Source organism: Arvicanthis niloticus, chromosome 15, assembly GCF_011762505.2.
Source record: "Arvicanthis niloticus isolate mArvNil1 chromosome 15, mArvNil1.pat.X, whole genome shotgun sequence".
NCBI lineage: Eukaryota > Metazoa > Chordata > Mammalia > Rodentia > Muridae > Arvicanthis > Arvicanthis niloticus.
This window is the reverse complement of record NC_047672.1, coordinates 13,857,079-13,882,694: the sequence shown is the minus strand read 5'-3', so window position 1 is coordinate 13,882,694 and position 25,616 is coordinate 13,857,079. Positions and strand designations below refer to the sequence as shown.

The following is a 25,616-nucleotide window of genomic DNA, read 5'->3' as shown; positions in this document are numbered from 1 at the left end:
GGCATGACGCACTTGGTGATTCTTCCAATCCCAAGGAACTGTTTATTATCCATCCTCTGGGATGGGTCATCTCCATCTTTTCTTTTTGCAAATGTCTTTCCAGGATCTTATTTCTACATCTCTACTGAATATGTGCCTACCTGCATAAATGTTAAAGATAGTCTCACTGAGAACTGTTACCTTAGTCATCAAGGATGCAAGAAGATGCTAAAAGCATTGACAGCAGATGATGGACCATCCCCAAGGAAAAATACTTTCTGTGTATACTAACTAAGTGTTGGCCTCTGTGTGGCTCATCATAGGGAGCCAGCTCTTCTAAGGACCTGTGTGCTGCTCAGGTGCACAGAAACACAAGGATCTGGACAGCAGCCACCAGGTTTAGCCCTCACCTGCATACACTGTCAGTGAGTCAGTAAACGGCTTGGGAAACCGTGATTCTTCCATCCTCTACTGCTCTGCTTCTTCCTCAGCTTCATGGTACCATTTCTAGTCTCACCTGTAAAGGCTGTTAGCAAATCATGTGGAGAATTCATGACAGCAATATGGTTATGAATTCACCTAGAATGTATCAATGTTCCTTCACATTAGAGCAATCATGCTTTGCATGCTATAACAATTTATTTCCATTATCTTTTCATGATAAGACATGTACACACAAGAAGCATAGTTCCTATCACCAGCCTATGCCATTTTCATCAGATCTTGAACACGCATTTCCACATTCTAATATTTCTAATATAGAATGTGTCACACCGTTAATGGCCACCATGTCTTCCTAATCAGCCTGTCTATTGTGTCTGGCTATATATTTCCCTCCTTAGTGGTAGGTAAATGGTGGTCTCCTAAAAACATATAATTTTGGTTCACTGAAATGGTTGGCTGTACTGCAGTCAACCTGATAGCGGTTAGTGAGAATAGATACTCAGAATGGCTCTCGTTTCATTCCAACAGCCTGGATCATTCCAACCATAGCCACAGTGATGGGATCCAAGCAGAAAGGCCTCCACTGAAAGCTCTCACCACAGGCAGTGCGAGTCTCTCTACTTCTTCTCCGACAGAGTTGCCAACTTAGCTAAAAAGCAAACACAGCCCAGAAGCGTGGGGACGGGAACATAAGAGGGCGAGAGCATAGTTGACTGAGGACTAGGGTGTGACTGTGAATGTTCCAGCTCCCATCAAGCAGAGAGAGCAATCAGGGCAGAAGCAAACTGTCAACAGCATCAACCTTTAGGGCACACTTGCTAGTAACTCTTCTCTGTCCCTGTCACTTCAGGCCTCCTTCCTGGGCTCATCTGGAAAAATAAAAAATAAAAAACCCTACCTGCACTCAAATCCTTGCTTTGGGCTCTGATTTCATGAAACCAAACTAGGGCAAACTTGAGGGAACCAAAACAAAGCCCCAGGCTTAGTCAACCATTTAACAAGCAATGCCTTATGAGTCAAAGGTATGCTTGCAAATCAACTGCCTGGAATCTGAGATCTATTTTCCAAAGAAAGTCTATTGTAAATTATTAGCTTTTCCCACCAGGCCATGAGACTCATTTACTCTTTTAAAAGAACACCAGCTTCCTAAGGAAGCAGATAACAAGTTCGCCACACCTTGCTTCTTTACCAGGAAACAAAAAACAAACAAACACCTTAAAACATACGAGAGAGAGAGAGAGAGAGAGAGAGAGAGAGAGAGAGAGAGAAGATGGTTTCTACAGAATCAAAAATGCTTGGATCAATACTCATTTAAGTTGTTATAACAACTGAAATCCAAGACAGACAGGAAAAAATCACAGTCACTAAAGCTCCCAAAAGGGAAAAGCAGAAAGAAGGAGTTCAGTAAGAAACACATTAAATTCCTTGGCTGACAATGATAAGGACAGCTAGGCAGACAGACAGCAAGTAAGAACAGGTCTGCTCTGCTGGACTTAGCAAGGTTATGGACCATGGACCTCACGTCAGCACAAAGCACAGCTTGAAGTTAATGTGAAATCTAACAGTCAAGTCACAAGATCATAGGCACCTGAGTTGAGAAATACATCTGCGCTTTGTATTATATGAGACTAACATTTCAATGTGTGTGGGAATGAACTCAGGTCCTGGAATACAGTAGGTACGCGCTTGGTCCTGAGCTACCACCCCAGTCCTCTCAGAACCTTATTAATAAAACAAATGTACATGCCCCCATAATTACCATCTGCTTAATATTCAACAATGTTTCCCTAGGAGACCCAAATGAAAAGAGTTTATTACTTATTTGTGTGTGTGGTATATGTGTGCACATAAGCATGTAGGCACCCACAGAGGCCAGAAGAGGACATTGGGGCTCCAAAACCCAATCTAAAACATACTTTTTAAATACCAGTTTCCAGCGAACCGCCGGTGGCTCGGCCCTTAAGGCTCCCGCCCTCAGAGGGCGCGCCGGTTCGAGTCCCGCCGTCTCTCCCGTCTGTCTCTCCCGCGTCATCTCGTGGGGAAAAAAAAAAAAAATACCAGTTTCCAATGCTTGTGGCCCCAGGAGGTAGAATGTGGAGAAAATAGAGGCGAAGACCCCTGAGACTATGGAAAGAAGTCAAAATCTTACGTGAACCTGCCTTCCAATGGCCTCGTATAAATTCACCCTTAGGTGGTTTTCTTCTTGGGTTTCTGAGCAAACATAAAGGCAACTACTTGCTCAAGTAAAAAGCAAGTTATGAATAAATTATGAATGAATATTGTATATTGAGGGCCAGAGAGATAGCTCAGTGGTTAAGAGAACTGGATGCTCTTCCTGAGGACCCAAGTTCAATTCCCAGCACCCACACAGTAGCTCATGACTATCTATGAGTCCAGCTGCAGAGAATCCAACATCCCCTTCTGGCATGTAGTGCATAGACATACAGGCAGGGAAAGACTCATACACATAAAACCAAATAATAATTAAAATTTTTTTATATTGAACTTGCATGCATCCCTTCTGGTTAATGAGGGTGGACAATAAAGGCAAACCAAAAATCGCACTAATGTCAAATATATGGGTGTAAGTCCATTACTGTGAATGCGACATAAAATACAAATCACAAAAGCTGGCAAGAAATGTGGTATACAAAAGTCAACATTACCATTCATTATCAAGAGTGCACGTGTACGATCTTTTTTCTTTTTGTCCAGAGTGTTGAGCTCAGAGAGAAAATATTCTTTACTTCTAGGTAAAAACTGAAAAAAAAAAAAAAAAAAAAAAAAAAAAAAAGCCCCAGAAGGGTATGCCTGTATGAATAACACCTCATGCCTGGCAAGAATCTTCCTACTAATTTTGCTCTAGACAAACCAATCTAGGCAGGGACAAACACTTTAAACACAGGTCTGCTGCCTGCCATTCAATCTCTAGATCAGCTAGGACACCCACGGCACGGGCAGCTCCAGTGAACGCACAGTGCCAGAGATCTCACATGTTTTCATCTTCTAAACTGAAGAAGCCTCATTGTATTCTGATGCCAGTGAGAACGGAGGAAGCTCTGGGACCCTTGATGGCAACACTTCATTTGGATGCTATTAAGTGGACTGTATCAGAAAACAACGAAAAGGAAGCACAGGAGAGAACATGGAGGGCCCTTCTCTGAGCTACTTCTTCAAACGCTGAACAAGGAGCTCAGACAGAATTAGTGTCTTGCAAAGACACTTGAACCACTCAAATACCAGAATGATACACACAGTTTTATTCAGAGGGGTTAGTAACAAATGAATTAAGAAGTTCAGCAGAACCTAAGCAGGCCAGAGTTACCACTAGCCACTGGAGTGCTGAAGGGAAAGTATTCCAGGGGTATGATGTCTGGAAAGGCTAGTGGTTACTTAACTCTGGCTAAGTCTTGAGTCTCATGGACTACTTCATTCAGCTTTCCCAAACCAAAATCTCTTATCAAATCTCGGGATAATCCATACTGAACCCTGACAACATCAGACAGTATAGCCTATGTTTTCATGTCCAAGCTAGTTATTTTTAGTATCTTTGAAGAATAAGCTGAAATTGGATGATCGATGTTCTTACAGGAGCCACCTCAGCACATAAAGTACTCACACGATTCCCTCAGGGCAATGTAATTTATGGAATAATCCTACAACGTTCTCAACTCTGGGCATGCATCGGCACAACAAAGAAAAAGATTAGCTTACATCAGGGTACCCTGGCCCAGACAATATGCAGCCATTAGATGAAACTGTAAATAAGAACGTGCCAACCCTCTCCAGCCTCCCCTCAATGACTCTGGCCTTTCCAGACATCATACCCCTGGAATACTTTCCCTTCAGCACTCCAGTGGCTCAGACAACCATCTGTGTGTGACTACATTCCTGAGGGGCAGCCTTCGTCAGCTCGCCTGAAGAGTTAGTGCCTATCTTTCCAAACTGGATGACTCTTCCTCAGACTTCCTTACAGGAAAATAATACCAGCAGGTTCTTACTTCCATCTCTGCAGGAAAGGTTGCTCTGAAGTCGAGCTTAAACATCTGCTATTAGAGAACTGAGTGTCCGCTGAATGACGGCCAAGACGTGTATTATTCCTCTTAAATAGACACTTACTAAGCAAGTGCTGGTTATGCCTCTCTCGGTATAAAAACCAAATAGATTCTCAGAAGAAAATAAAAGAGAATTAAGCACATTGGGAAACAAAGAGCGTGCATTCTGACTAAGCAGTTCAGAGCCACGGAATATAAAAGGGTGGTAGGGACTGACCCCAGGACCTTGCTAACCACTTGCTCCTCCCGCTCAGCTGCAACACCACTCCTAGAAGCTCCCTTTAAATGGAAGCTGAAAATGTATAGTCACTGACTATTTCAGGCCCTAACACGGTGCAGATACTCAATAAATGTTACATGAACAAACACAAAGACAGATGGAATGGATGAACGAAAGGAAACACCAAGTCACTCGAGACCAAGCCAATGAGACTCCATTTAAAAGTGGACAGTGTCACCTGACACTGCTTTAAATGTTCTATGACATGACCTAGGGCATAACATGTATCCAGATAAAACTGCTCACAAAGAAAATAATCTTCATGACAATCAATGTGAAAGCCGAGAGAGAAAAACTGTCAGGGGTAACGGGGCTTCCTCAGAGGCTGAGCACTCTCAAGAGAAGGGGTGTGGGAACAGGAAGTCTCAGACAGCTGCACGACATTTCCATCCATAAAATGCTTCTCTTCACTTTCACGGTATTTATTCCACTCTGCTCTGCTTCAAAAAAAAAAAAAAAACCTACAGATTTCATGGGAAACAAATTAACAATTGTTCAAATAGTCAATGACTCAGGTGACACACACTCCCTACAGGCTGCTCTGCTGAACCATCTGTCTACACAAACCATCAGGTTTATCATTGTTATTATTATTATTACTCAAATTAAAGTATCTTTAGGCTTGAAGTTATTATTGTCTTCATCAAAAGACAGTTATCTTTTAATCCTTACTCCATAAAGATATCAAGTCCCAGGGTAAGTCATCAAACCAAAACAGCTCTAAACCACCTGCGTAATGATGGAGGCTTTATAGCTACTAATATCATAAGAACCATTTACACGCCTTGAATGCACATAAACACCCACTAGAGTAACACACTTAGCCTGGGCATATTGGCTGCAAAAAGCATTTAGATAAGCAAGTGCTCTCTCCGCTCCAAGTATACGAAGTCAGTACTGTTGGCCAGTTGCTCGCGTAGCACAAACCAACCAACCAACCCGAGAGGGTGTGTTATGGTTTGAGGATGAAATGTGCCCCAATAAGGTCAGAGTTTGAGCACTTGGTCTCCAGCTTGGTGACACTATTTTAGGAAGTCAGGGATCCTCTGGGATGTGGTAGTGTAAGCTACTAACGGGTTGGGGAAGACTAGGAAGATTATACCTGCCTCTAACTCCAGGCTAAAGCTCTCTGATTCTTGGTTAGACAGATGTGAGCAAGCCACCATGGCAGACTCCTACCACCATACCTCCTACTCCATGATAAGTCCCCCCCCCCAACCAAGAACAAATCCCTCCCACCTTAAGTTTCTACTGCCATGTATTTTGTCCCAGCAATGAGAAAAGAACTGTGGTTGTTTGAGAGAACGTCCCCCAAAGGTTCTGGCATTTGAACACTTGCTCCCCAGCTGGTGGCACTATCTGAGAAGTCCAGAAGGTGCAGAGAGCTCATCATGGGACAGTGTGCTCTCTCTGCTTTGTGTGTGCACTAAAAGATGGACCTTCTCAGCTCCCTGCTCCTGCCCGGTACCTGCCGTTCAACGCCATGCTTCCTGGCCATGATGAACACTCATGTCTATGGAACCACGCGCTCAAATCAAGCCTTATTTATGTTTTCTTGGTCATGGTGTTTTATCATTGCAGCAGAAAAGTAACTGATACAGGAACCAACACGGGGAGAGCGACTGGTTCTCAACCTGTGGATTCTGACCCTTTCACAGGGGCCACCTAAGACCACCCGGAAAACACAGATTATGAAATAGCAACAAAAATAATGTTATGATTGAGGATTAAAACAGTATGAGGAGCTGTATTAAAGAGTCGCAGCCTTAGGAAGGTTGAGACTCACCGCCTTCAAGTCCACCTAACAGTGCAGTACAAAGAGCCAAGGCCTAAGACTCAAAGTATAACAATCTAGAAATTCATGTTCCTGCTTTTTAAAGGTAGGCTACTGAAAGCTAACCTGGGGTTTGAGGAGATAATAAGGGTTATTACTAATGACTGGCATAAGAAGAAGAGAGAACAGACCTACTATGCTTGCCCTGGCTTGCTATGTGAAGCTATCTGTGATGCTATGACACAGCAAGAAGGACCTGTAAGAGATGCTGGGGACCTGGATTTGATTCCCAGCATCCACATGGCACCTCACAACCACCTGCAACTCCAGTCCCAAGGGATCTAACACTGTCTCTGGCCTTTGCAGGCGCCAGGCACACATATGGTGTATAAACATACATGTAGGCAAAACACACATGCACATAAAAATGGGAGAGAAATGTCATTCTGTGTCTCAAAACTGGAAGACTTTAGCAGGAACATAATGATCAAACAATGTTTCGAAACATTACAAAGGTAGAGTCAGGCATGAAATCCCAACATTTGATTCCAGTACTTGAGAGTTCAAAGCCAGCCTGGTCTATATAGAGAGTTCCAAGCCAGCAGGGCAAAGAGTGAGACTCTGTCTCTAAATTAATAATTTAAACAGTAGGACTTATAGGGTGAAAGATACTTTAAAGGGTTTCTGACAAGAACGTAAGAAGCACCACATGAGCTCTGGTGATGGGCCTCACTCAGAGTCCCTGCTATGGTGGTAAGGGATGAATCTGGGGACAGAAAGGAGGGTATAGCCAAGCAACAGGTAAGAAAATGTGACCTAAAGTTCTACAATGTATCTTACACACAAAAGGCCTCATGAGAACACAGGTGGTGTGGACCGTGCATACACTACCAGCACTCAACAGTACATAGGAGGCTTCCAATAAGTTATTTTTAATTAGAATATTATAACAAGTTATTTTTAATTAACATATTGTTATAACTCTTTTGTGCAGAAATATTCTTAGAGACAGTAGCAAATTTCCCAGCTGATGATCATCATCAATTAGGCAAAACACTAGAATTTTCCCACAGTGGGAGTGAGCACTTCCTTCCCTATGTCATCTGAGGACTCACGTCCTGGGATGTGGTATACTGGGACACAGTGTTCATCAACATGACAGATGTAGTTTCTGTTCTGGTCACTGTCCCTGGCTTTGGGCTAGAGCACAGCCCTAGGAGAGTGGCCTTGGGGCCTCTGCACTCTTATGTCCTCTATAGGGCATTTCTGAGACCTATGACTGGTCTCTTAAATCTCTGCTTAAATGGTGATTAATAGAGAGACTTCTGACCATCCTAAGTAAAACCCAATGTCAACTCCTGGTCCCCTGTACACCTCTGAGTTTCTCATTTCTTAACAACCTCCACAGAACGTATTAGACCTGACATTTTTTTGGGGGGGGGGTGGCTTTTTGAGACAGGGTTTTTCTGTGTAGCCCTGGCTGTCCTGGAACTCTATAGACCAGGCTGGCCTCGAACTCAGAAATCTGCCTGCCTCTGCCTCCAAAGTGCTAGATTTGACATTCTTAACTATTTGTTTATAATGTGAAGGTCACATACTCCTGCTACATTTCTAGGACCTACAAGGGACAGGGTACTGAACTCACAGGCATTCGATAAGCAACTACAGAATGGATGTCCTTCTTTAAACATCCAATGACAATGAGCCATGATCATTTTGCACACCCACTGCTGTGCACAGTTTCATTCAAACTAGTTCTTGACCCTACAAAGAAAACCCTGCACGTGTAGCTATGATGCCAGGCTGTTTCCCAGCTGCCTCCAACTTACCAACTGGTTGGACCATCTGCAAACTGTCAGAGTGTAATTCCCACTTCACATTCCAGAACACTAATAGGTCCATTTCTATCAAGACCAGGAGCAGCCTCCATGAAAAGCACTTTCTGACTCCCAGCAGGATAAGAGTAAACCACAATCAACATCTGGATGTGAAATCAGGGTGAGTTCCCACAGGTACCTGCTTTGTAGCACCAAGCACTGGGTCTCAAGGCTTCAGTAAAACCTCTCTGGGTGAGAGAAGCACTGTCAAACCTGCCCCAGGCTGATCCCTGGCCCTGCCACACACCCAGCTAACCAAAACTTTTCTTTCCCAGGCGCAGCCGTGTTTGGGCCACATACAGCAGGCAGGCTTGTTTTGCTCACTAAGCAATCAGGCTAGAATACAGCTAAGTTTTAAAATAAAGCTCTCCACCGTTCTTCTCCACCCTGCCTTTACTCTCCACCTGATGTATCTGATATAGTCATGAAAACCAAAGGATGAAACTGCAGCATGCTTGTTCACACTTCACAGCCAAAACGCCAAAGGAAGGCGCAGACACACAAGCCACTCCCCCACCCCAGACAAGCAGTTTATAAACTAAGTCTCTCCTTAAACCTAAACTGTTCAGATACTTTGACCATCCCTGCAATGTGAACTTGCTTTACACTTTCTGACCTTAGCATCTGTCTTAAACTACTTACATAGTTGCCTTATAGGACTATAAATGTATCCTTCACTGCAGACAGACTATTTTGTTTCTTTTTAGAGAAAACCTGGCTTTTGCACTCTTTGTTCTTCCAACCTTCAAGTACCACTTTCTCCTCCTGGTGTTCCTCCCTCCCGTTGGCTGAAATCCCTTGTCCTATTGCATTTCCAGTACCTGGTTTGTGATCTGTTCCACCAGTGAAAGTCTTGGTAAGCTCTTGAGTACCTCCCCTCTCTCCCCCCAACACGGCTCTGGCTGCTCATTAGCATAACTGGAATAAATTACATTCTACCTGCTTTAGCCAGTGCTGTCAAGGGCAAATACCAAATCAGTAGAACTGCCATGAAAGCATTCTAGAAAGTTCCAGTGACTATACCTGAATAAGTACAGTGCTTCTGGAAGAAGGCAGGCAGTGTTATCAATGTTGCATTAATCTCTTCTCTTGGTCTTTGCTGACACAGGGCAGGCCTGAGAAAGAAAAGTGAAAAACAAGTTGTCATCTCTAGGCCACTCTAAGGTCTGGGAAAGAAACCTTTTCCCATCAGTTAACAAGATTACAGTTCTAAACAGACTCCCTGTCCCAATACACATGTTGCATTAAGCAAACACTTATTGCACCTTCAACCACCTCTTAATGAATTTCAAATTTGCTGCTCGGTGCTAATAAGTGTGAAACTCAGCCCTGATGAAGGCTGATGAGCTGAGAGGGAGCCATGGCGACAGTAAGGAGAGCAGACATCGATCCAGAGCAAAGTGTTCGTTAATAACCCTCCAAGCCTTACTACCATGTGCTATCAGTTCATTTCACCTAAAGAGTGCTTGAGGGCTTTGCCCTTTGTGCTTTAATTTGTACATGCTAGATGAAGTTATTTCTTGAACAATCCACTTAATGTTCTCAATTATAATATCAGCCACTGAATTATTTCATGCAAATCGTTTAAAAAAAAAAAAACTGGATCTGAGCTTCCTTATCTGAAAAAGCAGCACAAATTGTGGCCTCATCTGATTATCGTGGGACGATCAAGAGACAGAACGTGCTCTAGCGGACGTTGTAAATGCTAACTGTTTAATGGTTTGCCTGTCACTCAAAGGCAACTGCAATCTCATTCTTCTTTGCAAGGAAGGGTATGGTTCAGTTTTGTTTTAAAACTCGACACTGGTCCTCCAGGCACACCTCTCCTCTTAGAAAGAAATTCAGATAACCAACGCCATCTCTATTTCCTTCCAGATAAAAATTACATTTCCCCTAATTTCTAAACAAATGCTACCACACAATGCACTGCTCTGCACATCTTTAGGACTGAACCGCAGAGATATGCATGAGACAGGAAACTGTCTCAAGCAATTATGAGCTCTATGAGAAGCCATTAAAGGAACTGACCAGTGTTTCCTTTACCACCCACCCACACCCAGCTATGTGAAGTCTCTACAACCACAGCCTAGCTGGAGGTTAAGCTCGGGTGCGAGGTGCATTTGCTGAATCGGAAGGATGCACATCTTCAACTTAGAGAAAGCTTTCCAGATTACCCTCCAGAGAGGCTTTAAGCACGTGACCCACGGCCCGCCCTTTGCAGGCCAAGTCTCCATACATTCACCCACTATCGTAATAGAATGAAGGCCAACTCTCAATGGGAGAGCAGAAAGTTGTATTTCCTTGTATCTTAATTGCTTTTTCTAATGAGTTTTTTTAAACAAAATTTATTTTAGTGTTTTAATTATATACACTGAGCAGGTTGTATTTATGTACATAGCAACAACTAATGAAAAAAGAACATGAATTTGAAAAGGAGTAAGAAAGAATATAGGGGTCGATTTGGAAAGAAGAAAGAGAGAGGAGAGATGATGTATGATAATCTTAAAAAAATCAAAAAAACAAACCAGATTTGCTTCTCAGAGATCCTAAGATGGATCAGTAAAGTGCTTGCCAAGCAAGTTGAGGGCCTTAGTTCAAATCCTCAGCACTGTCACAAAGGCATGGTGGCCTGCTCGTGACCCCAGAGATAAAGACAGAAGCTCCATACAGCACGCTGGTCAGTTAGAATAGACAAGTCAGTGAGCTCTGGATTCAAGTAAGAGACCCTGCCTCAATATATAAGGGTAGGGAGGGGAGGTTGAGGAAGACAACCCATGCTGATCTCTAGCTTACACACACACACACACACACACACACACACAGAGACACACAGACACACACATACAGACACAAAGACACACATGCATGCATGCACAGACACGCACAGAGACACATGCATGCACACACACACACGCGTGTGCACACACACAAGAGCACACAATACTACACATATGTCTACATGAAAAAAACTAGTTTCTCTTTAAATATGAACAAAATGGAGGCTGGTGAGATGACTAAGCAAGTCAAGCACTTGCCACACAAGCCTAATGGCCTGAGGTCATCACAGAAAGGCAGAAAGAGAACGGACTCAACAGCGTTCTCCTCTGACCTCTACCCATACAGCCCACATACAGCAATAGCAAATAAACATAACTTTTCAAGCACATTCATAGCACACTTTCTTCCTCTAAGCCCCGCTACACACAGTAGCCAAACTGAGTGGATCAGACTTCCAGGAAAGCGCCTTCCCTCCCCCTTCCATTTACAAAACCGCTTGACAATCAGGTGGGAAGGCGTGTCAGTGGTTATGTGATCCTCTTGTCTCCTCCCCTTCCTCGGGTACCAGGGCGAGTCTCCTGAGCTTCATGAGAGCATCACCAGCATTCTCTTCTCAGCTCCCTGGAGATCAAAGCTGTTTCCTGGACCTTTGCATCCTCCACTGTGTCCAGTATTCTCACTCCAGTACGAGATGGCAGATTTAGAGAAAGAATGAATTCATAAAAAATTATGAATTCATGTTCTTTTATGAATACATGTTCTTTTTAAAAAATATTTGTTTTATTGTGTGCATGCATGTATGTATACATGCCACGTGTGTGTGTGTGTATACGTGCTACATATGTACACATGTGTGAGTGGATGAGAAAGCCAAGAGGGTGTCAGATCCCTGGAGCTGCAGTTAACAGGCATTTGTGATCCACATGACATGGGTGCTGGGAACTGATCTCAGATCCTCTGGAAGAACAATAAATGCCCTTAACCACTGAGCCATCTCTCCAGCCGGCATGAATATGTGTTCTTAAGTGTCCCAAACAACAGTACAAAGCTAGTGATGAGAAAAGTCAGATAGAGCTCTAGGGACCTGCTGGCCTAGAAGTGCACGCCACAACTCCATAAATCCTGACCGATCTTACCTGAGTTTGTTGTCCTCACGTTGGCTGGGACTTAAGTGACTAAAGAGTGTAAATGGGATCAAAATATCTCTCAATCCACTGTACTAAAGCGCAGTAATTCTACAAAAAGATCACCAACTTCTTTACTAAATAAAGCAAGGTCACACAACTTAAAAATAACAAGATACTGTTAAACAGTGACTAGAGTGGCAGAAAAGAAACCAGACAGGTGGCAGCAATCACTCACTCAGAGCAACAGAGACGCTCGTGCGCTACAGGAGGAGACGTTTGCCAAGTCGACCCTGTTTAGAGAAATGCACTCGAACCTGTGGCTAACAACTCTATGATGAGGTATGTACTTGTGTAGTCACCAAAGCAAGGTCCAGAAACACAGCAACACGAATCAGCAACCGCGCCCCAGGGGAAAATTATACATTTTTCAGTTGTAGATGGGGCACACTGTCATATAATCAGATAGTAAAATGCCAACAGGATCCAGATTGAACAAACCACAATAGCACACCGAGATACTCTGAGACACACTGAGACACCAACCTAGACAGAGTGAGCCTGCAGCTCATCCAATTTGCATCCCTGTTGCAAGACCTAGCAAGGCTGATCAGATGGCCTTACAGCTCTGCGGGAGACAAGAGAGTGGAGCTTCTGAACTGCTGGTGATGTTCTTCTCAATCTGGAAACTGGTCACAGAGATGCATCCGGCTTGTGAAAGCTCAATACGACAGAGTTCAAGTTTTTCATACTTTTCTGGAAGGATGTTCCAGGGCAATGAAAAATCTTACCTCAGATAAAGGGAACTAGGCCAACCCTCTAGAAAAGAGAACATGTTCTCTCTGAAATGCCTTTCACGAAGAGATGTTTTTAAAATGCTGTGGTGACTGTCCCCCACCTGCAAAACTGAATTGACTTACACTGGTTTGACCAAGAGACTATTACTGTCAATAGATGTCACACAAAGTGATTATTTTACTTTTGAAAAACAGCAAGAGTCACAAATGGCCTTCAATTTTATTATTATTATTATTATTAAGAAAGAAGATGACCAGCTAGGCAGTGGTGGCGCACACCTTTAATCCCAGCACTTGGGAGGCACAGGCAGGTGGATCTCTGGAGTTCAAAGCCAGCCTGATCTATGTCTACATCGAAAGTTCCAAGACAGCCAGGGTGACACAGGAAACCATGTCGTGGGAAAAAAAAGGGAAATAAAAGAAATAAGATGATCAAAGGAGGTGAGCTACTAAGTAATGGTGGTAGAAAAAGATGAGAAGAAAATACCAGCCTTAAAATGGTACTAACCTACCTTTTACTCTTTAGAAACATCTTTTGTTGAACTACCAGGAAAAAACAACAACTATTTTTTCCAACGCAGATATCTGCCTCCACACCTAGCTTTCCCCCGATATTATTTTAAAGCGCTGTGCAACAGAGAAAGCAAGAATGTTCCCTCGGCAGCGACAATCATTGGCAAGCTCAGGTGTCTGAACAGAGGGAAGCCAAGGGAAATGAAACAAATCCTTCTGCCTCATTAGGGTTCTAAAAATAGTCTCAAAATACAAAGGCATGGGTGCCGCATAAATGAATGAGAAATTCAATCAAAGGGATTTTTATGAGTCTTGACCACAGCCCAGACATAATTATTTTGAAGATTAAAAAAGAAAAAAAAACAAACAAAAAAAACCAAAACAAGAAAACATGATTCTATGAACCAGGCCAGCAGGGCTTAAAATAAGCAGAAAAATCAGACAACACAAAATCAATACAATGATAGTGAGGACAGATTTTTTTTTTAAATATTGTTCATACTTAGCTAGGAAATACAGAAACAACGGGTGCTCTGAGGCGATGAAAAACCCAAAGGCTTATCTCTTCTAACTTGGTGTTAATTCATTTTGGATTTGATTCCCACAGGACTCAGGAGGGGGAATGAAAAAAGCATTTCCTGGAGAATCCAGGCAACCACCAGGAGGAGGTGACCCTCCACTCCCCACTGTACTGAGATGGCAAGCCTCAGACCACCGGGAATCTAATGAGAGTCCTTCCAACTACCATTGGTCAACGGATGAAACTGGCTTTGTGTGGATGTGTTCCCAAGTGGGTGTCGCTCTTGGTATCACCTTGTCTCTGTCACTAAGAGGCAGTAACATTTGCAGAAGGCAAGTGACAACAAGGAAAACCAAAATATTCAAAGAGTCAAACTTTACGGAATTTTAAATTCCTGAACTGAGAATTCTTGATTCCTGAAAGGTCCTAACCCAGTGATCTATACTAAGCATGTTATGGAAGGAAAGGGGACGAGTCGGAGTTACATTCCTTCCTTCCGTCAATAGCAAGTATCTGTACAACTGCCGCCAAAGTCAACCACAAATGACCTGCCAACACTCCATTCTGATACTACAATCTCAATCTTTCCTTAATTCTATAGGACACACATGACCCTTGCCTGGCAAGTAACTTCCCTGATCATCCTGGTCCCAGCAAGGGGTTTGGATTAGATCCATGACCCAGGCAACAAATCAAAGGCCATAAACGTAGATAGATGCAACCGTTGCTCCTTGTGGACTGCTAAGAGGCACTTCAGAGGGGAAAGCCTGCCTGAGACAAACCCAGATGAAAACAGACAGTCTGTGACAACAAACAGGACAGCAACGCTCAGGCTCTGAAGCTAATCTCACTGTGCACGGTTTCTCTGGATAGCCCTGGCTTTCCTAGAACTCACTCTGTAGACTCAGAGATCTGCCTGCCTCTGCCCCCTGAGTGCTGCAACTGAGAATCTCTTAGCAACATCAACCAAAAACTTTTATTATTATTATTGTTCTGACACTAAATCCATGTCTGTCATTCACAAACGGCCTCAGACATTATGGCTTCCTCATTGCTTTCAAAACTTTTAAAGAATTAGTTCTTCAGCCAGATAGCCCACCCTTGATTATAAATATATATAATAGTAAAAAAAAAAAAAAAACATAAATAAACAGAGGTCTTTTGAAATGGAACACTGAAAAATCAATACTAAATAGGCCTGCCTTGTAGTTAGCCTTTGAATCTGAGGAGCTTCCAGGGGGCTATATTATTTCCTCATTCAAAAAGAAAAATGTCGGGGGCTGGAGAGATGGTTCAGAGGTTCAGAACAGTGGCTGCTCTCCCAGAGGAACAGGGTTCAATTCCCAGCATCCACATGGTAGCTCACAAACCACCTGTAATTCCAGTTCCAAGGAATTCGGCACCTCCTCCTGGCCTCTGCCAGGCACTTAAAGGCAAAACACACATACACATGAAATTTAATTTAAACTTAAAAAGGAAAGCATCCTTGGTATAAATGGTTATTTATGCCTGATCCTATTACCAAGCTGCTTCAGGAATGTCCACCTGCTCAATTCAGCATTGGTGGCTCTCTGAGGTTCACTGAATAAAGTCAGGAGGGTTTGCTGCCTGCATTTACTTCTCTCCTGAATTCACCATCTTGGGTAGAAAGGAGATGAGCTCAAAAGAATACACTGGAATCTTAAACATTTCTTTGGCCCACCTGCCCAGGGAAGCCAGGCCAGTCATGTGGGCAAGTCTGCTGCAAGTGCTTCTGTATCAGTAGTCAGAGTCTGTGTTTGCAACGTGTTCACATTACAAAATCCTCTGCAGGCCGGATAGCACACATCTGCCTCAGCCGCCTCCACAGAGAAACATACCAGCAGCTCTTTCTCTGCCAACCCTACCCTGAGCACACGCAGGGGAGTTCACATCTGAATGTCTCACACAGCAACCTGAGAGAGATGGTGCTATACTGAACCTGGTCCTCAACAGGAACGTCAGCCCATAAGGAGTTGTGGGAAGGGTCAAAGATGAAGTCCTAGCTACCTGAGATTGGTCTTAGTCAAGCCACCTCTTCTTTGAGAGGACTAGTTTTCTTCTCTTTACCACGGGATGGGGGCAACCGGTTCTGTGATTGTCACTGTGGGCCATGATCCAGGTGGTGGGTGGTAAAGTTCACTTGATGAACCAAGACCAACTTTACAGCCAGAGGATTCTAGGGCAGAGACACGGAGTGCACAAGGAGAACCTGGAGCACCTTCTAGTACCAGAAAATACACCAGTAAGGAAGATCACATGATGAGGTCACATGATGGGCTTATGTCAAAGGCAATAGGAGCCAGCTGATGAAGTTCCTCATGGCTGAAACTGGGACAACTGAGACAGTACACCCTGTATTCCCAGATTAGAACCTCAAGTAGAAAATAAACACCTGTGTGTTCACAGCGATGTATAGTAAGTATTAAGTGGTGGAATGAATGAATGATAAATAAATAGGAAAAAGAGAGAGAAATCTTCCACACAGACAAATGTCATGACTCTCAGCTAGATCCTCCACCCTTTAGGAGGGAAAACAGGTCTCCATTCCTTCAGGGTGCAACAGGCACAGAAATGCAGGTCATGGTACCTCATACCCTCCACAGGGCATCATGGGAAAGCCACTTAGATCTGTGAGCCTTCTTTCTTAGACTCGTAAGCTTCACCAAATCCCAGTGTCAGCCATTCTATAAAACATGACCCCATGCTCCTCTCAAAGCTTGGAAGGTGAGCTTTGGGAGTGGTTCCATCATAAAAAACAGCCCTCCCCAAATGGATCCTTAAAAGATTTCCAAGAGTAGATCTTGGGTTCACCCTTCCACTATGTGAGGGCATGGTAAGAACCGGCACCAGATGTCAGCACCTGGATCCTCAGTATCCCATCCTCCCAAACTGTACATGGATACATTTCTCCTCTTTATAAATAAGTTACTGTGTATGCTCCACACACACACATTTGTCTGCTCTTTTGTAGAGGTCAGGGGTCAGTAGCAGATGTCTTCTTTAATTGCCCTCCATGTTATTTTTTGAGATAGCGTATCTCCCTGAACATGGAGCTCATGGATTCTGCCATGCTAGGAGGCCAGTGAACCCCAGGGATTTGCCTATCTCTCCTCCAAAGCTCTGGGAATGCAGGCATGTATCACTCCATACAATTTTTACATGGGTATCTGGGATCCAAATACAGTTCCTCATATTAGAACAGCAAGCACTTTTGTAACTGAGCCATTCCTAGTCTAAAGCCTTCTCTAAGCACTGACTGACTGGTCTTCCAAAGGATCCAGGTTCAATTCCCAGTACCCACATGGAGACTTAAAACCCTCCATGGGATTCAATGCCCCCTTTTTGACCTTTGAAGGCACCCATCACACAGACGGTGCAAAGACATATATGCAGACAAACACCCATATAGATAAAATAACATTTTTAATTAATTAATTAACCTAGGGTTTTCAGTTAGAGCATCACAAAACACACAACGACATTTGAGAAACTGTCTCAGCCAAGAGGAGCCTGGGAGATGCACAATTTCACATAGTATGAAAAGCTGGTTGGGCCTCTAGGACAGCAAAAGGACATTCAGAATTACTATGCCAGCACCAGCTTGATGGTTTGATAAATGGAACACACTAACATTAAGATGTTCTACTAAGGAAAACTTGTACTTTCTGTACTATCTCCATAACTTTTCTATTGGTCCTAAACCTTCTAAAGTTAGAAGCGATTTTTTGTCTGTGTGTGTTGGAAGAGTGTGATTAAAGGCACACAATTTGAGTATGGTCTGCATGCTTATAGAGAAAGTTTGAGTCTTATGAGGTTAAAGGGCTATGACCCCACAGCTCAGCTCAGCACAGCCCAGTGGGTGTCATTCATCTATTCTCAAGCCAACTTTCCTCACCCATTCAACAAAGTTATTTAGTACCCGTCCTGTCTCAGGGTTATCTCAGTGTTCTGAGTAGCTGTGTGTCTTATTGGCATGATTAAAACACTATCACCAAAAAACAACCTCAGGGAAATAGGGGTTAATTCAGCTAACAGTTCAACATCACTTTATCATTTATTTAACAATTTATTGTCCAAGGAAGTCAGGGAAGAACCTCAAAGCAGAAACCTGGATGGAGGCAGGAGCTAATGCAGAAGCCATGGAGGGGTGCAGCTCACTGGCTTGCCCCACGACTTGCTCAGCCTGCATTCTTATAAACCCAGGACCATTAGTCCAGAAGTGACAGTGTGCTCAGTCGGCTGGGCCCACCCAAATCAATCATTAATCAGGAAATGGCCCCCACAGACTTGCCCACAGGCTAATCTGGTGGGGGGGGCATTTCTTCCTCAATTGAAGTTATTTGTTCCGTAATGTGTCTAGCCTGTGTCAGGTTGACATAAAACTAGCCAGCACACTTTGTCAGTTTTCCATTAATGTGAAGGGGAAGAAATGAGAAAAGCCACTGAAAAGGCAGAAAAGTTTCGACAGTCACTTGGCACATGTGCCTTCGAGCCAGTGGCAGCACAATACGTGGTGATAGTGGACATGTGTGGCACAGGAAGCCTGGTCACCTTGTAGTAGCCAGAAAGCAAAGCGAGACAAGCAACAGCCCTGCAGGATAAAATGTTTCAATCTGGGAGAAAACTGTTACACAACACTCCACCCCTTCTTCCATCGCTTACATTCTTTCTGTCACGTCTTCTTCAATGATCCCTGAGCCTTAGAGGGGGTGACTAGAGACCTCAGTCCACCTCTGACTAAGAAACAGGCCACCATGTCACAGTAACAGTCATTTGATTTCAGGAGCTCCCCAGTGGTTATAAATGAGGGGGATAACGCCTATGGGCATAAACACACGTTTAGACAGCAATATGACAGGCATGTCACATCCATCTAAAAAACCCACAGAAGTTGCTTCCCCAGGGGAACTTCTGACCTCCCTAGCCACAGGTTTGATTCTGGCTCCCAGGACTAGGCTTGAATCCCATTTTGTGCAGCTGGCCTTACATCCAATCAGAAGGGTGTTGGTCTTACCCACAACAGCCAGGCCACTATTGCACAAGCAGGCACATGCAATCTTGTATGTTGGTATTTTAGGACACAGAGTTCATAGCCAAGCAGGGACATTGGTGACAGTTCACCTGCAGCCTGCATGGCCCTCTCTGGCACTAGAAAGGCCAGTTAGCAGGATGCAAGTTTCCAGTTCAGACCCACCTTAATTTCTCCATTCCTACAGTTAAAGCATGGACATACAGTGTCTTCAGCAATGGGGTCTGGCATACAACCAAGAGCAGCGGCAACAGTCTTTATGATCTATGGGACCTCAGGGACTTCCCTGGCCAACAACTCAGAAGGAGGCGGCCCACCCCAGGCACTGGGGATTTTATTCAATGACCTTACAGAAGTGTCCATTCCCACCCACGTAGGGTACACCTTTTGGATATAAACTCTGTAGCTACTGTTTTAACACATGTTTCCCACATAATTTAACACATAATTAACCCAGCCCAAGTACCACTGTTCATGGTTGTCTCACCAATGGCTTTCCAAGTCTGCAAAATTCTCCAAGGTTAAAACTATGTCTTTTCCAGAAGATGAGCAGGACGAGGCATCATCCTGAACTACTGTCTCATAACAGATCAGTGGGGTTTCAAAGATAACCTTGGTGAAAGACTCTGAAAGTCTGTTGTCAGCTGTCCTCAGCAAGCGTCAGGAGAGCCCGGAAGGTCACAACTAAGAAGATAACTAAAGTTGAAATGAGCAAGGTCTAATACAGTATGGACAGGTTCCATCCATTTGTATCATTTGCTTCCTCCAAAGATCAAGGTCAGGTACAAAGCATAGTGTTTTTTCGGCTCTTCCTGGTCATCAGCTTGACTCTATCTGGAATGAACTACAATCCAGAACTGGAGGGCTCACCTGTGATCCAGATCTTGAGGCTGGAAGACACAAGTTTCTGACCTGAATCTTGGCATGGAGATCTTGAGGCAGAGTGGCCATGAAGAGCTTAGGCCCAGGCAAGGTAGTGTACACCTTTAATCCCAGGAGACTAAGGCAAGGAGATCTCGTGAGTTAAAAGTCATCCTGGGACAAGGCAAGTCCCAGATCCAGGCGTGGTGGTACACATCCTTAATCTGGCCCACACCTTCTGGACATTGGAAGAAGGAAGATTCACTCTTTGCCTGCTTGCACTTACTTGTCAGCACATCTGTTGGAACCTACTTCCACAAAAGACAAGCTGAAACAACTAGCCTTGTGGGACTGAGCAACTACTAGATTCTCGGACTTCCCATTCACAGATGCCCATTGTTGGAGAGTTGGACTTCAGACTGTTAGTCATCACAATAAATTCCCTCAGTATAAAGAGCGATTTTATAAGTTCTGTGACTCTAGAGAGCCCTGACTAATACACATAGATAGGAGGTGTTAATTTATTCTCTGTAATCCTCAGTGATTCTGAACTATTACGTTTACATGACCTGGAGCTCGTTCTGGGAGCCTCCCTACATTTCTCCACACCTGATCAACTCAGTGGGTCTGACTTAGTTTGCTCAGACCTACTCAGAGTCACAGGTAAATGTCTTTTTACCTGTGGCCCTGGATTGGCACATGCCTCTAGCCTCCCCATTCACCATACCTGGCTGTTGGGGGAGCTGTAGCTGGGCTAACAGTCTACATCCCTAGCATTATCTTTTGCTGGAGGAAAATGTACCCTCCTCGGTCTGTGGGGATTACCCATCCCTGGGACAGGCTTGATGATCTTCATCTGTATTCTGTCACGGATGTCTTCTCCTTAGGCAGAAGCTGCGTAGCACACAACTTGCCTTTCTATCAGTTTTTCTCCAGCTTGACACAAATCCCGCCACACACTTCACCTTTTACTGACCTCCGCTGGAAGGCTCTTCTACTTTGAGGGCACTCATCACATGCTGTTCTAAATCACTGAGATCTGCCAAAGCCTTTCCTGCCTTATAAAGATCTTGCTCCACCAAAGGACTCAGTCACTAAAGCTTGATACGAGCCTTGAGGTCTCTTCTGGATCAACCTTTGTTTAATTCCTCTGTAAACGGAGTTCTGTCTGGCCCAGTGAGCTAGGGTTCAAATACAGCCAACCTTGTTCCCAGTTCCCTCAATACCACCTGCCCCTCTGTGGTCCTCCAGTCCCTGATATTTATGGGAACTTCCAAATGTTCCTAATGGCTTTGATAAGCCAGTCCATTGGGCATTGCTCTTTTTCATAGTGTCTCGGGTTATACAGCCTTTGCCTTAAGAGGGGGATGGGAAGTTACATTACTCAGTTCTGCCTCCACAGCAGTTAGACTGATCCTACCTGCTCCTGTGTGCCTCAGCCTCACAAGCCAGGCTCCACTGCTTGTTAAAAGTCTTCCCTAATTCTAGCAATTCAAGTGCTAACAATTTCCTGATACACCAGTTAATGTCCAATCTGTGTACTGAATCACAGATTTTTCCTCTTTGTCTACCAAAGGTTGGACTTATCTCTTACTGCTTTTACCACCTCTCCCTCCTTTTGTTTATCTAACTTAGTTGCCAAATCAGGAGCTAACAGAGGATACTGGCTACATCTCTCTTTCGTATTGCAACTGCTCCTTTACACAAACAAGCTCCTGCCTGGCCGCCATCTTGGCCTCCCGTGCATTTCTAACTAAGCACAACACTAGTCAGGCAGCCTCCTCTGCTGCCTGCCTGCCACCAACACTCCTGACCCTTGTGCACTAATCTTGATGACTATAACTTTTCCTCTGCCTTTTAAACTGTTTTCAGGATATCTTCACATTCACACAGTGAACTCCATTCATCTAGCTGGCATGCCACCCCATACCACACAGATGAAAGCTGCTATTCCGAGACTGCCTCCCACAGACACTCCTAATCCTGATGGCTCAGCCTTAGTTGTGTGTCTCACTACCTACAGCAAGAACCATACAGCCCCTCTTATAGCACAAAGACACAAGAACACCCACAATACAGGAAATGACAACTGTATTGGAATTTCCTCCAGGGAAGCTCCCACCTCAAGCTTCTCAACCTCAGTAACAGGCTTTGCTATCTTTAACCAAGACCGTGCCCTCACTCTTCCCTAACTCATCTTGAGTTCCATCAGAACCTTATTCAGACACCAATTTTGGTTCCTGCCCCACTAAATCTGAAAGTCGGATTTGGGGACTTTGTTTAAAACACACACATCGCTGAGAGGGATCTCAGACCAGACCAAAGTATGGTTACCATCAAAGTCCATCTTGGTGAACCAATGAATTTTATTGGGGTTACTTATAGGAATGTGGGTGAGAGGTTACTTACAGAAGCAGAAATGACTCAAAGGCAGCTGCATGACCAAGGCCCAGCCCAGCATGGGTGACAGCTCACAGAGCTGGGAACCTGGAGCACACTGCACAGCCTGCAGGCAGCTCAACAAATTGCTTAGTGTCCTTTCTAAGTGACTCTGGTCTAAACCTCTTCCAGGCAGCCTTGGCTAGTTTCTACTTCTTCCAGGCAGCTGATCTGATCTCTACTTCTGCCAGGCAGCTGGTATGGTCTCAACGTCTTTGTTGCTTTTCTCATCTGAAAATCTTCTTTGCAGCTCAGCTTCACTTCCTCTGGTCGAGACTCTCAACTTCAATTGCTTTACTTTAGTAAAGAGGGGCATGGTGGATCTGGTCAGTTTCAGGGACTTCCTGAAACTAGCTTGAGTTGTTTACCTTTCTGCTTAAGGAGCTTCCCAGCAGGATGGACTGTCTCAATCTCAAGGAAACTGTTACATAGCAGGGCCTCCACAATCAATATTTGAACCTAGTGTTACAATGTTGCTGGGGTGTAGAAGCATTATACCTGAGAAACTTATCACTGTTTCCTAGTCACGTGATCCCCTCCTCTAGCTGGGTCTTTTGCCCAGCTGGCAGTCACCAGGCTGTTTCCTATGACTCTTTCACATCTATCAACAGTTGGCTAAGGAGGAGCAGTGCCCAATACCCTTGAGAACGTAGGCAAGGCTATGACTTGTAAACCTTACTGCAGGCTACACAGCCACAGCCCAGCCCAGAACCTCCCCTCCTAGAGCTTGGATGGCCTAGGACCCTGGCAGTGAAGGAGAGTCTCAGCTTCTGTTGCAACCCCACATGACATTTCACAGAGGAAATCCAAACTCTGTCCCATGGGCCCAGCACTGTAAAGCAAAGGTGTCACCTGTGGATTAGAAAAGGCAGCTAGCTCGCTCTCTTACACAAGTGTCTACCCACATCTGATCTGCATTGTGAAAAGGAGCTGGGCAGATGCCAGAGAAGCAAAGAGGCTTCTGAGTCCTAACCAAGATCCAAAGCCTGCAGGACTCAAAGGAACAAACCAGTCCTAATGCCCTTCTTGCCCTGGGACCAACGACTAGAACAGGAATTTCCAGTCAGGAGCAGGCTACCTTCAACAAGTCCATACATGCAGCCCTTTTCCTGAATCTTGTTTAGGCTACAACCTTTCCCTCCCTGACTCCTTATTATTGGTCTGATCCCTTAGTGATACATGTAGAAGTTAAGATCACTCTGGACCATGGAGCCTAAGTGGCCCACAGTGTGTGCTACGTGCATATGCATGCTTGTAAGATGAGATACTCACTCATACCAACCCCCTTCACCTAAGGACAGAGGCAGTGGGTCTCTGTGAACACTCACCAGATACAATGTATAAACAATGCACATAAATTGTCAACAAATCACCATTCACCAAACTTTGCTTATTCCCGTGTAGAAAGGCCTAGAGATAGGGCCTTTCTTCCATAAATTACTCTTAGATTTAAAAAAAAAAAAAAAAAAAAAAAAAAAAACAAAAAAAAAAAAAAAAAAACAAAAAAAAAACAAAAACAAAAAATACACTGCCACACAGAAAATAAAGCTTCCATAGAACATTAAGAGACTGGGCTGAGTGTGGTAGCACACATTTTTGATTCCAGGGCCAGCCTGGCCTACATGAGTTCCAGGCCAGTCCAGGCTACATAGTATCAAACAAAACAAGGCAACACCAAGAGACCAGACCTGTAAAAGCCATCTCAGTACTTTTGTTTCATGGACCACTGCATCATCTAGCTCCCTTTTTATTGTAATTTTTCTGCCTTTTTTTCCTCTTTTCCACGATAAGTCCTCCAGAAATGTACCCTTTACCCTTTGCATCTGACTGCCAGTCTTACTGGTGAACACACAATCTCCTGTTCAAACCATCTGTTGGGGCCCCAGCTGGCTGAGAATTGAACAGCCATGCACACCCTGGAATTCCTATCAAATCCCACCTTCCAGCTACAAAAGATAACGTGCTTTCCACTGTGGTCCATCTCTATCTTCACCTGAAATCTTTCTCCTTACTTCCCCATTTTCTGAAATTGCACCCTGCTCCGAGGCCCTGTTCTATCAGCAGATTGGCCCTGTTTGGAACTACCCTCTTCAACTCCAGGAGTTTACTGGAAGCATAATTCCATCTAAAAGGTGGTTGTCAGAACTAAATGTGATGTTCCTTCAGTAAATACAGAGGGCAGTGATTAACTTTTAGTAGCTACTCTATAAGAGACAATGACTAGCATCATGCTGTTGTGGTCCTACCCGTGTGGCTGGTTCTCCTTCCCATACCTGACTTTTGGCTTACTGTCCCCAAGGAAGCATCCTGTATCCTGCTTTCCCTCCTGGGACCTGCCTGAGACTGGGACCTGCCCTTACGGACCTCCTCAGCTGTCATAATATCCACTGAACTGCTGACCCAGATAGGATGACAGGCTTTGCCTCTTTTCCAAGTTGCTACTGAACACTCCCATGCTGATAACAGGCCAGCTAGGCACGTCACAACCAGAAGCACCCTTTCCCCTAAGAGCTTCTGTCTCTGCTCTCCCAGACAGGAACACATCATAACTAACAGACTCACGGAAATGAAAGTCTACAGTTACTTTCTGGCTACTTTGGATTCTTACTTAAAAATAAGTAACACATTTACTTGCAACAAATTCAAAAACCACAAATCTAGCCTCACCGTTAATCTCCCTGTTTCCTGCTACCCCTTCCTGGGAAAATTTAGCATTAACAGTCTCTTGTGTATCCTTCAAGATATTTTATATTTGTATAGATACAGAGAGTAAAAGCAAATGTTTACCAGCCAGCTCTCTGGAATGTTGATTCCCATGTCGTACCTATTCCCACCATGAATGATTCACGAAGCAGCACAGGTCATCAGAAAGGACCTGGGAAAAGACGCACATGCCCTGGTGGCTGACTGTGGACCACCAGCTTTGTGGATGTACACATGTGTAAATATAGGCATCCATATATATGCATAGATACATATGAAATATATTATGTATAGATGTATCTTTACACAATAGATAGTATACAATCCCTTTGTTGATAGTCTATGTATACCACTCATCTATGTATTCTACATATTACTTGTATTTTAACTTAAATGACAAGGCTTACACATTTATAAGTCAG

General features: G+C 44.0%; 1 protein-coding gene across 6 annotated transcripts in view; it reads right to left on the bottom strand.

The window, feature by feature from the left end:
* Nucleotides 1-25,616, bottom strand: part of Osbpl3 (oxysterol binding protein like 3) — a 172,530-nt gene that overhangs the window by 135,528 nt on the left and 11,386 nt on the right. For 5 of the 6 annotated variants that reach the window (XM_076913345.1, XM_034519571.2, XM_034519572.2 and 2 more), the window contains exon 2: nucleotides 9,433-9,524. The exons of the other annotated variant lie outside the window; for it this stretch is intronic. The gene's annotated coding sequence lies outside the window, so the exon portion shown is untranslated. The remainder of the gene's footprint in view (nucleotides 1-9,432; nucleotides 9,525-25,616) is intronic. 6 annotated transcript variants of the gene reach the window in all.